The sequence below is a fragment of the Pistacia vera genome, unplaced genomic scaffold (assembly GCF_008641045.1).
Source record: "Pistacia vera cultivar Batoury unplaced genomic scaffold, PisVer_v2 Contig291, whole genome shotgun sequence".
NCBI lineage: Eukaryota > Viridiplantae > Streptophyta > Magnoliopsida > Sapindales > Anacardiaceae > Pistacia > Pistacia vera.
This window is the reverse complement of record NW_022196103.1, coordinates 905,804-921,300: the sequence shown is the minus strand read 5'-3', so window position 1 is coordinate 921,300 and position 15,497 is coordinate 905,804. Positions and strand designations below refer to the sequence as shown.

At 38.1% G+C, this 15,497-nt stretch overlaps 1 pseudogene; it reads left to right on the top strand.

The window, feature by feature from the left end:
- The window catches only part of LOC116134774, a 30,957-nt pseudogene continuing 15,460 nt past the window's right edge, over positions 1–15,497 (top strand).

Here is a 15,497-nt window from a genome sequence, read left to right as displayed (position 1 = left end):
ATGGAGTTTGAGCAAATGGGAAGTGGTGACATGAATGGCAGATGGGCAAGGTTAGCGAAGTTGAGGAAAAAGCTTGAAGCATCGCTTGGCATCATGGCCACGCTTGTTGTAGAACTGACAGACAACGTGGTGAAGAGGAGAGGTTGGTTTTGTACTATTTGTGGGCAACAACAGGGTAGGAAGAAGGCCAGGCACTGGGGAAGGGAAATTGGGTTTTGGAGTTCGGTAAGAGGAAGGGGAATGTTTGCTAATGGACAGGTGGTGGGTGGGATCGAATGTGTTTGTCATTGTAAATAAGGAAGGTCTCATGATCAATAATCTAATCAAACATTCTTCGAACAGAACAACAAAATTTTGAGTCCTCAGGGCAGTAATAGTTCCTTGTAAGCAGGACCAAGACCACAGGTTGCATAAACAAGAAGGTTGGCATCACTTGGGGGAGCACCAAGAGTAGTGAGTTCATTGCAATTTGTTGATAGAGACAAGAAAGTTAGTAACGTAGAGAGAACCCCGATTAATCTAGTGAGCTTATCCTTGAGATGAATCATGTGAGTGGTAGCTCTTAGCATAGAGACGAGAGAGGACGAGCATGTTTCACGACAGTTGTTGTAGAAGAAACCAAAGGCATGACACCTTCAGTCAGAGACGCAAAAATCGCATGAAGAATAAGTTGGTCTTGTCGACGCCATGGAAGGTATTTTGGGTGGGGGATAGAATGTCATTTTCAGTTACCATTGGAGAGGGACACGGAAAATGCCATCAAGATATCCTAGAAGATCCAGACCAAAGAAAAGGTGTTGAATTGAGCTTTCCAGGAAAAATAGTTGCCAGTTGATAGAGTGTAATTTATATTTTTTTTATTCCTTCCATATTATGTTTTTTGTTAGTTTATGCCTAGTTGAGTTGATTAGAGTTTATTGTAAGTTTGGCATATTTGGATAGACTTTATGAAATAATTGAGAAAAGATTAGGAAATTCCAAATTTTGTTATTCTGACCAGTGTGCGTTTTTCAGGTTTTTCATGGAGTTAGATTTCTCAATTGCAAAAGTGTTATTCCTAAAAAGTAAAGTAGACGAATCAAGCCTTCCAGGAAGGTATTATAGGTGAGAATCCGAGTTTGTTTGGGCCCTCGTTAGTTGTTGCAAAATCGGACCTGGAATCCTATTCAGGAAGGATTTCCTAGGTGAGTGATTGAGTCTTCGAATGGGCCAACTGGAGCTTCAGATATTGAAAGTAGGTGATTCAAAAGCCAAATTCATCCACACATCCAAGACTACAACTTTTATGAAGTGACCAAGCCCAGAAAGTTCTTTACATTGTGAGAATCCTGGGGCAAGCTGGATTACGAATTCTGATAAGGATTTGACAATTTGGAAGTCTATCATTTAGGAAAGGTCTAGGAAAGTAATTTCCGTTTTTCCTGGGGCAGAATTGAGGAAAAACACATTATTATTTATGAGTTGTTAGGTTAAACAGGGGAGGATGGTAATTCAGGTTTTGTTTAGAGTTTTTACTTTCTACGTCAATATGTACGGCTGATCTTTCTTCTTCAGTTCAAGGGGATTTTAAAGCCTGGATTATGTCATTGGTGTAACTTAACTTCAGTAAAATTGTTCTTAATCTTGTTCTTGTTGGAATTGTTTGTTATTCTGTGTAATTGTTATGATTTTTGTTGGGTGATTAGTAATGGCCTGCTAAATGTTTAATCGGAATTTTATCTGTTAGAATTAGGAATTGTGATATGTAATTGTCCTCTTTCTATTCAATGAGAAACACTGATGATAGATGATTACGAATAAGTTCTCAATCTATCACCTGAATAACATAACAAGTTTAATAATCCGATCTTGCGTGATTGTGCTTGGATTGATCTATTTTCTAATCTTAAGGGCCATTGAATTAAACTTAGAGAGTATTCTAGGTTGTTTAAAGGTTAGGATCTAATTAAGAGCTATTTCATTAGTGACAATTAAGGGAAAATTCGGGTAAACAAGCTTGTTGTTCTAGGGTCAATAATTCCATAATAACGAGATAGAATAATGTTACGGTAGTTCATGTCCAATGCCTGTTTAGGTGGATCTTGAACCGTGAATGGTTGTTTTTAATTTGATATTTTCTACCATTGGAGATTTATTCGTTTCACTTTAGATTGCATTGTCTACAACCCCTTTCATTATTCTGTTGTCATGTTTACTATTTAGGATTTTATTTTATTTTATTTTTCTGTTGTTTTCGTTGTGGTTATTGGTCAAAATATAGGATTTAATCGAATCATTCCCTGTGGGATCGACCCTTGGTCACCCTATATGCAATTTAGTAGTTAGGTTAGTAAGGTTATTAATTTGGAGCATTCGGCACGCTACCACGAGTTGTGAGCTTTAGAGGCAACTGAGCAGCAACATTTATGGTTATTAAATCTGAGTAGAAACATCAATTGTTGACAAATTATTTGGAACAATGTTGGATGCCATTTTGAAAGAAGTAAAAGACAGGAAGGAAGAATGAAGGATCTAGCTCGTTAGAGGAAGGAGCTTTGATACCATAACAAAGAGAGAGTATAAAATATTGATTGTATATTTGATTTACAAGTTTGGTCAATATATACATGAGAGTTGTACTCTTTTACTAAACCAGAGATGCCTAAATACAAGGAAGAGATAAAAGAAACTTTTGAATGTTAAACTAATTAGAGGAGATCTGTGGAGATAAAGCAAAATCCGAGTTTGTTGAAACTACTGCAGCTGACCACTTGAGTTTGGGGAGAAAAAGATGATGCCATCTGATGAAGATTCTCTAATAGGGACCATTATGGTTCATTCTGGTCCAACGATTAAAGCCTAACCTATCATCACGCTATATCAGACAATTCAAAACATGGGGTTTCGGTTTGTTTAGAATGTTGTAAACTTCATTTATTTCATAGAAAGAGTTAACCAACAAAGGATTAAGATAAGTTTTACAATGTACAGGATGAAAATACTCGATCTGGAAGAGCAAATAGAACGATAGTATTTTCTAATTCTAGCATTTTGATTTTGTTATTAGTGTATTCTAATTTCTAAATTGCCAAAGTTACATTTCCATGAGTTCAGAAAGCAAGAGTCGTACAATGGAAAGTCAAAGATTACTAATTATATAAAGAGTAAACAACTTTTTCCCACTCAATATTTGCCTTAATGACACTTTCTCACCCAAAAAGTTTCAAAGTAGCACTTCACTACCCAAATGTTATATTCCGTTAATAATTTCCGTTAAATACAATTCTATTCATTGTGAAGATAAAAATACCCTTCTCTCTTCTTCTTAGCCTTTTCCATTGTTGACAATTGCCGTCGACCTTTTGTCAAATTGTTGGTGTACACGTCGGGAACGATGGAAGGTGATGGCGTTGGGGAGTGCTAGCAACCGAAAAATCAACAAACAAACCACAAACACTTCAAATAAACCTTCATCAATCCTCTTTCAACCCAACAAACACAAAAAACCGAACGAATCAAACCTAATTCATCAATCAAAACTCGAAAAACCTAAAGTAAGGAACCTTCAATCGCGGGCGATTGGTGAGCAAACGTGATTGGGAATGTTGGGGCATTTGGAGAGGAAGAGCTGATGAGTCAAATTGTGGTGACAAGGACGATTCTCGGTGATGGAATCAACCAGAAAACAAAGGGCGCGTAAAAACCAATCAAGCCGATAGTCGACAAACGACGAGCAGATAGGAGCAGGAAGGCAATGGATTTTGGCTAAATGTCAACAGGCAGAAAAATTCATTAGGAAACAAATCAGCTGTCAAGTTAAAGTTGTGAGAGAAAGTTTGTGAGATTCGTCTGTTAGCCTATCTTTATTGAAGCTATAATAGTCCAAAAATTGTGCCTTTTTTAAACTATAGGGTGGGTAAGTGAATTTTTTTCTCTTTTGGTAGTCATGGTAAATTGAATTAATGATTTAAACAAACATAATTTGCATTGATTCGGTAAATTGAATTGATGATTTCAACCATTTAAATTGTTTTGATTTTGCAAATCTGGGATCAAGTATCATTTTTTACTTATCTACACATTCTATCAAAACAATTTTTATCATTTTGTTTTTGTAATTGTTTCTTGGTGAAACGGATCAAATGGCTGTTACTGCCATGGAAGTGATGAGTAGATAACCCAATATTACAAAATCCATGGCAGTGATGAGTAGAGAACTCAAAATTACAAAATTTTGATTCGATTTGTTGTGTATAAATAAATATAAATTTGATTGGTTGTATAGAAACTTTAATTTGGTTATTTTCAATGTTTTAAAACTTGACCCAACCCGACTTTAAAACCAGGGGTGTGAATTCACTCGGAATGACTAGTGGTTGGACCAAGGTCACTGTAGCAACCCACCGGTCCAACCAGTTCTGGGGGAAAACTAGGTGAACTCTTACCTCCAGATTTCAAGCCCTAAAATTGAATTGTCTAATTGGTTTTCCCCAATTTTTCAATCTCTATCGAGCCCTAACCCATTTTTCTCTCTTCCATTTGTAAATTCTTCATCTCATCTCTTCAATTTTTCATTTCACTACGACAGCACCTTCGTTTCACTTCGGCAGTAGCTTCAGTCACTGTCCAAGGTACCGATCTTCATTTCATCTTTCTTTCCATCAATTAATTTATTTTGTGTTCAAATTTCAAAGCACCCATCTTTTCATTTTGTCAAATGGATGTTGTAATTTCTTTGTGTGGAAATGGTGTGTGGCTATGAGGCTATCTGGTGGCTAGGGGTTGCTGCTCAATGGTGTTTGTGACCATGTCATTGCTTGCGTTTGAGAGCTAGCGTGAGTTTGAGAATTGGTTTGAGTAATTTCGGCCTTTTCTCTATGCTGGTTTGAGTTTGAGAGCTATTAGTAAACCGAACATTGCAGTAATGATTGTTTTACTGAATGAAAATGGCATGGCACATCTTCCCATCCTTCGTCTAATGTATCTTGTGGTTCTAGAACTTTATCGAGTTCTACTTTTCTCCCACTAGTACTTCTTAAAAATTCCCTTTCTAAGAAGACACCAGTATGATCGACAAACTTTTTGCACTCTTCTGGATGGTAGAAATAGGATCATTTAGTCTTCTTAGGATACCCCACAAATATAAATTTGTAGAATTTCGGGCCCAACTTGTTCGAAGCCAATTTCTTGACATAAGCCTCACAATCTCAAATCCTTAGATAAGACAAGTTGGGCTTTCGTCCACTCCATTATTCATATGTAGTCTTATCTACAGACCTTGACGGAACACGGTTCAGTGCGTGAGTCACAGTTTCTAGGGCATAACCCCATAATTATGTGGGCAAATTATAAAAACTCATCATGGACCTAACCATTTCAAGTAAGGTCATAATCCTCCCTTCAGACACACCATTATGCTAGGGTGTATACAGAGAGGTGAGTTTTGATACTATCCCACATTCCTTCAGCTATGTTTAACTCAACTTGCCACACTTGTTATTTTGAGAATATCCTTATTGTTGTTAAGAAACGATCCATTTACACAGCGGAAAACAAAAACTTTTAACAATACGGATCGTTCCATAGAACCAAGATCAGGGCACAAATCTACAGTTTATATCAAAATAAGAATCTGCAGAAAATTAATCTAGAGTTTAAGAAATCATATGCACGTTTGGAGGCTCTTCCAAGTTTGTCTCTGAGCGTATCTTGTTACCCGCCCAAGTGCAGGATCGAACCGACATAGTCCACACGAAGATAATCGCAAGGGACTAAAGAAGGATTCGCTAGATCCTCTTTAGTCTTAAGAACAAAGAAGAAAAGAAATGTATTTGATCTTTCAATCAAAAACAAAACTGGCGTGGGAGAGAGTGTTTTGGGGGCTGTCTGTTTTTCCTTTTAATGAATGAGTGAAATGAATAATCTCACTCTTTTCAATTAACCTTTTTCTTTTATAGTAAAATTTAATTGCCCTATTCCCATATATAATAGGCTTGGGCTCCAATCCAAACACCCCTTGTTTCCAAACACTTCCAATTAGATATTTATTTTAATTCATCATTATCTCAATTAAAATCAATTAATATATATTCAATATATATATATATATATATTAACATTTAACAATAATGATAATTTATTTAAATATATGCTAACACATATTTAAACATAATTTCACTTATTTAATTTTTCTAACAAATTAAATAAAAGGCTACGACCTAAGCAAATTTAATTGCACTGTGAAATTACCAAAATACCCTTTTCACCTAAAAAGATGAAAACGCCCTTCTTACTTCTTGAGTCTTAAATTATCTTCTATATGTATGACCCATAGACTCCTCATCATACTGGTAGTGTATAGTATTGCGATTAACACCAATTAATCGTCTCACTAATACACAGACCAAGATTGGCCCATAGCAAGCATCATGGCCACCCAATAGATTCGGATTCAGCAAATTAGCTACCTGTCAACGATATGGTTACCATAAAATTCATTCTTTTCATCATCTGTTATCTCGACGAGACCGAGGCATAGAAATAGTGTCAACCTTTGGTTACTCACGATATTGTGTATTCAGTTACTGGACCAATGACTTTTATTATAAATTGGATAGAGCAACAACTCAACCCACTGTGGCCACAGTTTTAGTGTCATTGCCATATATTGAATTGCGTTGTGAGATAACTTCTCCTGCACCCAGGAGTGATGAATCCTCTATCTATCCACCATAGTCTTGATAGACTCGTTGATACAACCAATCACTACCGTACTGACAGCTCTGAATAGAACTGCGTTAGGCTAGTGTCAAACTACACCAATCGGTGCACAAGGCGCTCTGGTGATCTCAAGTCTAAGGATCACATGCACCGCCATTTGTTAGAGGATTTGTTCCATAGACACTGAGGTTACCATCCATATGGAATCCTCTGGTGGGTCAGTCCAGTGAACTTGTTGCGGTGTATTCGCCTATAGCAAGCACCCATGTGTTGCACCAGGTTGTCACCAAACAACCTTGACAAGTGAGATCAGTCACTACCTTTCGACAGGGTCGTTCAATACTATGATAGCCTTACCGTATTACCTGTGCCCTTACTTCAGAATAACATTGGGGCTACGGACGTTTCTAGAATAGCCACCATATGTGCTCATAGGGCTCTCACTATCAAGATTTGAAACACTTGATACCCTCATCACGGTTCTACCATTCTAAGGACATATATCAATACATATTGCAATAATAATAATTTACGCGATATAGAATAAAATGCCTTTTATTATTGATTAATGAAAATTATTACAAAGAGTCAATTCTACAATAATTGATTGGCTCTAGGGCATCTACTCTAACAATCTCCCACTTGCACTATAGCCAATCATTCATGTATTTAATACCAAATGATCTCAAGTGCCTTTCATGCTTCTGCTGCGACAGAGGCTTTGTCAGTGGATCTGCGAGATTGTCGTCAGTATGCACTTTACTAATCTGCACGTCTTTCCTCTCAACTATCTCTCTGATGAGATGGAATCGTCTGAGTATGTGTCTGGACTTCTGATGAGACCGTGGTTCCCTAGCTTGAGCAATTGCTCCATTGTTGTCACAATAGATGTCTATAGGATCAACAATCGTAGGAACCACACCAAGTTCAGTGACGAACTTCTTAATCCAGACTGCCTCCTTGGCCGCATCTGACAATGCAATATACTCAGCCTCCATTGTAGAGTCCGCTACAGTGCTTTGCTTGGAGCTCTTCCAGCTCACTGCACCGCCATTGAGACAAAATACAAACCCTGATTGCGATCGATAATCGTCTTTGTCCGTTTGGAAACTAGCATCACTGTATCCTCTTACAGTGAGCTCATCTTCCCCTCCATAAACCAAGAACATATCCTTAGTCCTCTTCAAGTACTTAAGAATATTCTTGACAGCCATCCAGTGACGCTCACCTGGATCCGATTGATATCTACTACAAGTGCTCAAAGCACATGAGACATCAATCCGAGTACATAGCATGGCATACATGATGGATCCAATTGCTGATGCATATGGGATCCTCTTCATCCTATCTCTCTCATCTTGTGTTTTAGGACACAATTCCTTAGAGAGATAAACACCATGTGACATCGGAAGAAATCCTTTCTTGGATTCTTCCATACTGAATCGTTTCAGTACTTTGTCAATATATGCACTCTGACTTAGGCCAAGCAACCTACGCGATCTATCACGATAGATCTTTATACCAAGGATGTAGGCTGCTTCCCCTAAGTCTTTCATGGAGAAGCACTTGGATAACCAAGTCTTTACCGACTGCAAGTTCGGTATATCATTCCCGATCAGAAGTATGTCATCGACATACAACACTAGGAATGCTACTGCGCTCCCACTCACTTTCTTGTAAACACAGGGCTCATCTTCGTTTTTGATAAAACCGAATTCTTTTACGGCCTCATCAAAACGAATGTTCCAGCTCCTTGAAGCTTGCTTGAGTCCATAAATGGATCTCTGCAACTTGCATACCTTATTAGCTTGACTATCAAGAACGAAACCATCAGGTTGTGTCATATACACATCCTCCTCAAGGTTTCCGTTCAGGAAAGCAGTTTTGACATCCATTTGCCAAATCTCATAGTCATGATATGCAGCAATTGCAAGCATAATCCGGATGGATTTAATCATGGCAACCGGCGAAAAGGTTTCTTCATAGTCAATGCCATGAATTTGTTTGAAACCTTTGGCAACCAGCCGTGCTTTATAAGTATGCACGTTGCCATCCATGTCAGTCTTCTTCTTGAAGACCCATTTACACCCTATGGGTTTTACCCCTTCAGGTGGTTCCACCAGAGACCACACTTGGTTCTGGTACATGGAGTCCATCTCAGATTTCATGGCTTCAAGCCATTTAACGGAATCTGGATCCGATATAGCGTCTTCGTAGGTTCTGGGTTCATCGTCTTGGTAGACCAGTACGTCACCATGTTGAGTCACGAGATAACCGTATCTCTCGGGCTCATGGCGTACTCTCCCAGATCTACGTAGCTCCTGTGCTACCTGAGGTGGTTCACTTTGATCCACAAGTTGTGGAGTAACCTCCTCATGATGCTCAACCACTCCTTGTGGCACATCATCCCGTCCTTCGTCTAGTATATCTTGTGGTTCTAGAACTTCATCGAGTTCTACTTTTCTCCCACTAGTACTTCTTAGAAAATATTCCTTTTCTAGGAAGACACCAGATCGAGCAACAAAAATTTTGCGCTCTTCTGGGTGGTAGAAATAGTATCCTTTGGTCTCCTTTGGATACCCCACAAATATACATTTACAGGATTTTGGGCCCAGCTTGTTCGAAGTCAATTTCTTAACATAAGCTTCGCAACCCCAAATCCTTAGATAAGACAAGTTGGGCTTTCGCCCACTCCATAGCTCATATGGAGTCTTATCTACAGACTTTGACGGCACACGGTTTAAAACGTGAGTCGCAGTCTCTAGGGCATAACCCCAGAACGATGCAGGTAAATCACTAAAACTCATCATGGACCTAACCATGTCAAGTAAGGTCCTATTCCTCCTTTCTGACACTCCATTGTGTTGGGGTGTATAAGGAGGGGTGAGTTGTGATACTATCCCACATTCCTTCAGGTACTCAGAAAACCCCGAGCTTAAGTATTCACCTCCTCGATCCGACCGAAGAGCTTTAATACTTTTGCCCAACATATTCTGTACTTCATTCCTGAATTCCTTGAATTTATCAAAGGCTTCAGATTTATGTCTCATAAGGTAGACATAACCATATCTACTGAAATCATCAGTAAATGTGATGAAGTATGAATATCCACCTCTGGCTTCAACTATTAGTGGACCACATACATCACTATGGATGATGCCTAACAGCTCAGTGGCCCTTTCACCTTTTCCTGTGAAATGAGACTTGGTCATCTTGCCTAACAGGCATGACTCGCATACCTCAAATGACTGAAAATCAAAAGGGTCCAAAACTCCATCCCTTTGAAGGTTTGCAATGCTAGTCTTATTAACATGACTCAACCTACAGTGCCAGAGATATGTCTGGTTTTGATCGCTATGTTTACCTTTCTTGGTTTCAATATTGAGAATATCTTTATTGTTTAAATCAAGAACATATAATCCATTATATAACCTTGCAATTCCAAATGGAATAGCATTCAAACTAAAGGACGAAAATCCATTAGATATCTCAAAATGATACCTCATATTATCCAAAGCGGACACTGAAATAATATTTCTAGAAATAGAAGGTACGTGATAACAGTTATGTAGTTCCAACAACAAGCCCGTAGGCAAACATAAACAGTAAGTCCCTACAGCCAATGCAGTCACATGTGCTCCATTTCCAACTCGTAGGTCCACTGATGCGTTGTTACTACAACATGCAATGATAGCAAGTGCACTAGTCGCACTAAGTAATAAAGTGATGAGTGAGTATCGTTCCCATAAGGATTGATTTGTTAAGCACTAACTTTCCTAAGTTTTTCTGAAGTTGGAGCAACCGCAATTGTTTGGATCAATGGGAGGATTAAATTTAAACTAAAAACAAAACCTCTAAGTACTAAAAACTGAATATTGAAAGAAAGAAATTAAACGCAAGGATAATATCAATTTAACAAACGGTTAGGGTTTTGACTTTATTCGGACTCTATGGATGAATTCAATGGATTATGCTAATTCCACACTCACATGCACAGATTGTAAATCGAATTCTCTAAATTGTCACATACCTTCTCAGGCTATGAATTCCTACTTTTCTCTATTACACTTCCACACCCAAAAAATTGATGAATAATAGAATCAAGTTCATTAAGCTAATAGAACCCTAGGTTGATTTCATTGGTTCTTAAATCTATCTCTAGCATTTAATACTACAATGGTGATTACCCAAGACACTCAACATGATTCATTTCTCAATCTCATCATGTTCATCAAATAGATTCCATAAAAATAGAATAATCACACAATCTATGCAATAGAGGATGGAAATAACAGTAATCAATTCATTAATCCATAAAAATCCGAAGTTCATCAAAACCCTAACCCAAAAAGGGTTAGTTCATAACTAATTTAACATAAACAACAAAGAAAACAGTAAATAAAATAGTAAGCATATTGAAATAAACAGAAAGAAAAGATATCTCCCCTAGTTGAAGAATCTCCAAGGTTAAAATCTCTAATCTTCTCTATTTCTCAACATAAATCCAAGTTCAAAGAAAACTCTAAAACAAGGCAAAAATGTCTCTCTCTTTACAAAAATGTTTTAAGTGTTTCTTTTATACGTTGCCCTAAAAACCTAAAACCTTCCTAAAATGAAACTGCGCATTTTGAAGAAATCTGAAATTCACAGACTTCGCTGCGGCAAAGAAGGACTTTCGCCATGACGACGAGGTAAGTTGGAATCCCGTTGTTAACTTCCTTCGCCGCAGCGAAGAATAGAGCTTTGCCGCGGCAAACCTTCATGAAAAATTATGAATTTACAGAATTGCCCTCCGCTTGTTTCTTTGCTTGAATCTTCAATCTCCAATGCTTTCCAATCGGAACAAGCTTCATAGTGCTTCCATTTGCTTCAGAACTCTTCCAAATTCCGAGATCCGCTCACTTCTGGGTCCAAAAACTCCAATTCGCTCATTATTTACTCAAAATGTCCATTTTGGCCTAAAACACAAAATGTAGAGAATTAAGAATCAATTCAAGCAAAAATGAACTAAGAAGTATTTAAAATCCGACCAAAAAGCCTAATAAAAACAGTATAATTCTCGGATTATCATCCACCTCTCCATTAGTAAGCACTCTACTCTGCCTTAGTCCCTGCACATCAGTACAAATGTGAGTACCACATCCTGTGTCAATGACCCAAGATGTTGAGGGAGAAAAGTTAATCTCAATCATAAAAATACCTGAAGTCGTAGCATCTGACTTCTTCTTGCTTGCGAGGAAAGCCTTGCAGTGTTTCCTCCAGTGGCCAGGCTTGCCACAAAAGAAGCAGACTACCTTGCCCTTTCCTATGCCACTCTCAGGCCCAAGAGCAACATGTCCTTTGGGCTTGGGCTTGGGCTCGAGCTTGGGCTCGGGCTTGGGTTTGGCCTTGGCCTTACCCTTGCCGTTACCCTTTGCTTTACTTGCAGCAACTAGTAAAACAGGCTTGGACTTTTTCAAATCCTGCTCTGCAGTCCTTAGCATGTTCAAAAGTTCTGACAGGGTTTTCTCCATTGTGTTCATATTGAAATTCATTATGAACGGAGCATAAGAGTCAGGCAAGGATTACAGAATCAAATCCATTTGTAATTCTCCATCCAACTCAAATCCCAAAGTCTCAAGTCTCTCTATGTGCTCGATCATCTTGAGCACATGAGGACCAACTTGGGCTCCCTTAGTCAGACGACTCCCAAACAGTGCTTTCGACACCTTGTACCTCTCATGTCAAGCATTTCTTTTGAAAAGCTCCTTGAGGTGTAGAATAATGGAAGCAACGTCCATATTCTCATGCTGCTTTTGTAGCATAGGTGTCATCGATGCCAAAATTAAGCATTGAACACCATCAGCATCATCAAGGAACTTTTGATAAGCATCATTTATTTTCTGAATGGCATCAAGATCAGGCTCAGCCATGTATGGCATTTCAAGGATATACAATTTCTTTTCTGACTTAAGTATAATCCGAAGATTATGATACCAGTATGAGAAATTGGATCGATCCAACCTGTTTTCTTTCTCGATTATCGGTCGCAGGTTCATAATGCTCATTTTGGTGAATCTACAATTGCAGAAAAAATAAAGTCATTATAAAGTTCATTATTATTTAATATGGTCTTTTATTAAATGATGCTCCCACTATTTTACTCAAGTCAATAGCCCTCACTATTAACTCAGGAAAGCCTGTTGACTTTCCTAGTGGACTGAGATCCCATCCTTCCTATTTCAAACCTTCGCTTTGGCGAACAAGCCAAAATGAGTTGATTAGGTAGGCCAACAAACTTATTCCACACCAGTTGATAGCTCCTACTATCAACCTCAAATGTGAAAAAGCCAACAAGCCAATCACACAATCCAATGGCCCCAACCATTGTCCTCAAGTGTGATTCTCAGTATCAGTAGAGTGGACACTACATGCCACCACGTACACACAATATGTGTACTTCTCTACTATGCCTATGACGGGTTTATCAACCTTCGCTTTGGCAAACAAGCAAAACCGTCATTTTAAGTCGACCCATCACTATTAAGGAAAACTCCAATGCATTTTAACCTCCCACCGGTAGAAGTGCACCCTTCGCTTTGGCGAACAAGATTTCAACGAACAGTGGTTTGATTAAAACCATGGTGATGGAAGGCTTACGTGACTTAATATCCTTTAATTGAGGGTTTGTTATTTAATGTCTCATCAGATTATTATCTTTGTTAGAATAACATTGTTTAACATGTTATTGAACATTCAACGTTAGCATGCATTCTAAACATAATATTAAAACGTGCCAGTACATGGCCCAACTAAAACGGATTTCCTCGAGCCTAGAAGAATTGGTGGGTCACTTAGGGGTCCTGTAATAAATATCTTAAATCTTCAAGTATGGTTGCCTCGTCCTTTGCTCCGTCTTTAAGTACATTACAAAAACATCATTCTAAATTTACAATAAGAATAATTATACAAAATTATTTACATCAATAAATTTAGAAACCTCGATTTACATTCAAGGGGAATGAGATGAGAAGAGAATGTACATTGAGAAGAGGAGAAAGGCAGGACACACATGCCCTATTTAATAAATTTACAACCATACATACACAAAAATTTTTAAAACATTCACCGTAGGTCTAAGGCTCATGTACCGGGCACCATGCAATATACAAACAAGTACATAGCATAAATTTCAAAAACAATCAATTTTTGAAATTGGTGGGTTAATTATTAATTACCCCCTGACAATTTATAGATCTGTAATTTGGTCCAAAAGTTTTAAAACTTTATAATCTAGCCCCTACACACTCGGAAGTGCGCTCGCTGCGGCGATGAGTTAGATCGCCGCAGCGTGCACTGGTTAACTTGACATTCACACTCTACATGCGATCGCCGCTGCGAGCGCTGATTTCGCACAGTGCTCGTCCAAAGGACAATTGCCGCGGCGATGATTTATATCGTCGCGGCGATGGTTTATATCGTCGCGGCAAGCGCTGATTTCGTAATCAGCATGAATGCCAAATACGCACGCCGCGGCGAGTGTGCGCTAATCTGTAGCTCCGAATCAGTTCAAACAACAACCAAAAACACACCAAACAGATTTTGCAATCAATTATACACACCGATTTCAACAAAAATCCATCACCCAATATACCAAACTTGCAGATCATCAACAAATTAAAATCAATCGATTAATTTATTTCTTTAAACATGCTTTTAAGACAGATTTTACACAGATTCTTTAGGCAACATATCATCAATCAAATACATGTAATCAAACATCCACATATAACTGTAAAATCTGGTACCCTAGGCTCTAATACCACTGTTAAGAAGCGATCCATTTACACGGTGGAAAAAAAAAAAAACTTTTAACAATACGGATCGTTCCATAGAACCAAGATCAAGGCACAAATCTACAGTTTATATCAAAATAAGAACCTGCAGAAAATTAATCTAGAGTTTAAGAAATCATACGCACGTTTAGAGGCTCCTCCAAGTTTGTCTCTAAGCGTATTTTGCTACCGACCCAAGTGTAGGATCGAACCGACGTAGTCCACACGAAGATAATCGCAAGGGACTAAAGAGGGATTTGCTTGATCCTCTTTAGTCTTAAGAACAAAGAAGAAAATAAATGTATTTGATCTTTCAATCAAAAACAAAACTGGCGTGGGAGAGAGTGTTTTGAGGGCTGTATGTTTTTCCTCTTAATGAATGAGTGAAATAAATAATCTCACTCTTTTTCAATTAACCTTTTTCTTTTATAGTAAAATTTAATTACCCTATTTCCATATGGAACACTTATTTAATTTTTCCAACAAATTAAATAAAAGGCTACGACCTCAGCAAATTTAATTGCATTGTGAAATTACCAAAATACCCTTTCACCAAAAAAGACGAAAACGCCCTTCTTACTTCCTGAGTCTTAAATTATCTTCTATATGTGTGACCCATAGGATTCTCATTATACCGGTAGTGTATAGTATCGCGATTAATACCAATTAATCGTCTCACTAATACACAGACCAAGATTGGCCCCTAGCAAGGCATCATGGCAATCCGATAGATTCGGATTCAGCAAATTAGCTACCTGTCAACGATATGGTTACCATACAATTCGATCCTTTCATCATCTATTATCTCGACGAGACTGAGGCATAGAAATAGTGTCAACCTTGGGTTACTCTCAATATTGTGTATTCAGTTACTGGACCAATGACCTGTATTATAAACTGGATAGAGCAACAACTTAATCCCATTGTGGCCACAGTTTTAGTCTCATTGCCATATATTGAATTGCACCGTGAGATAACTTCTCC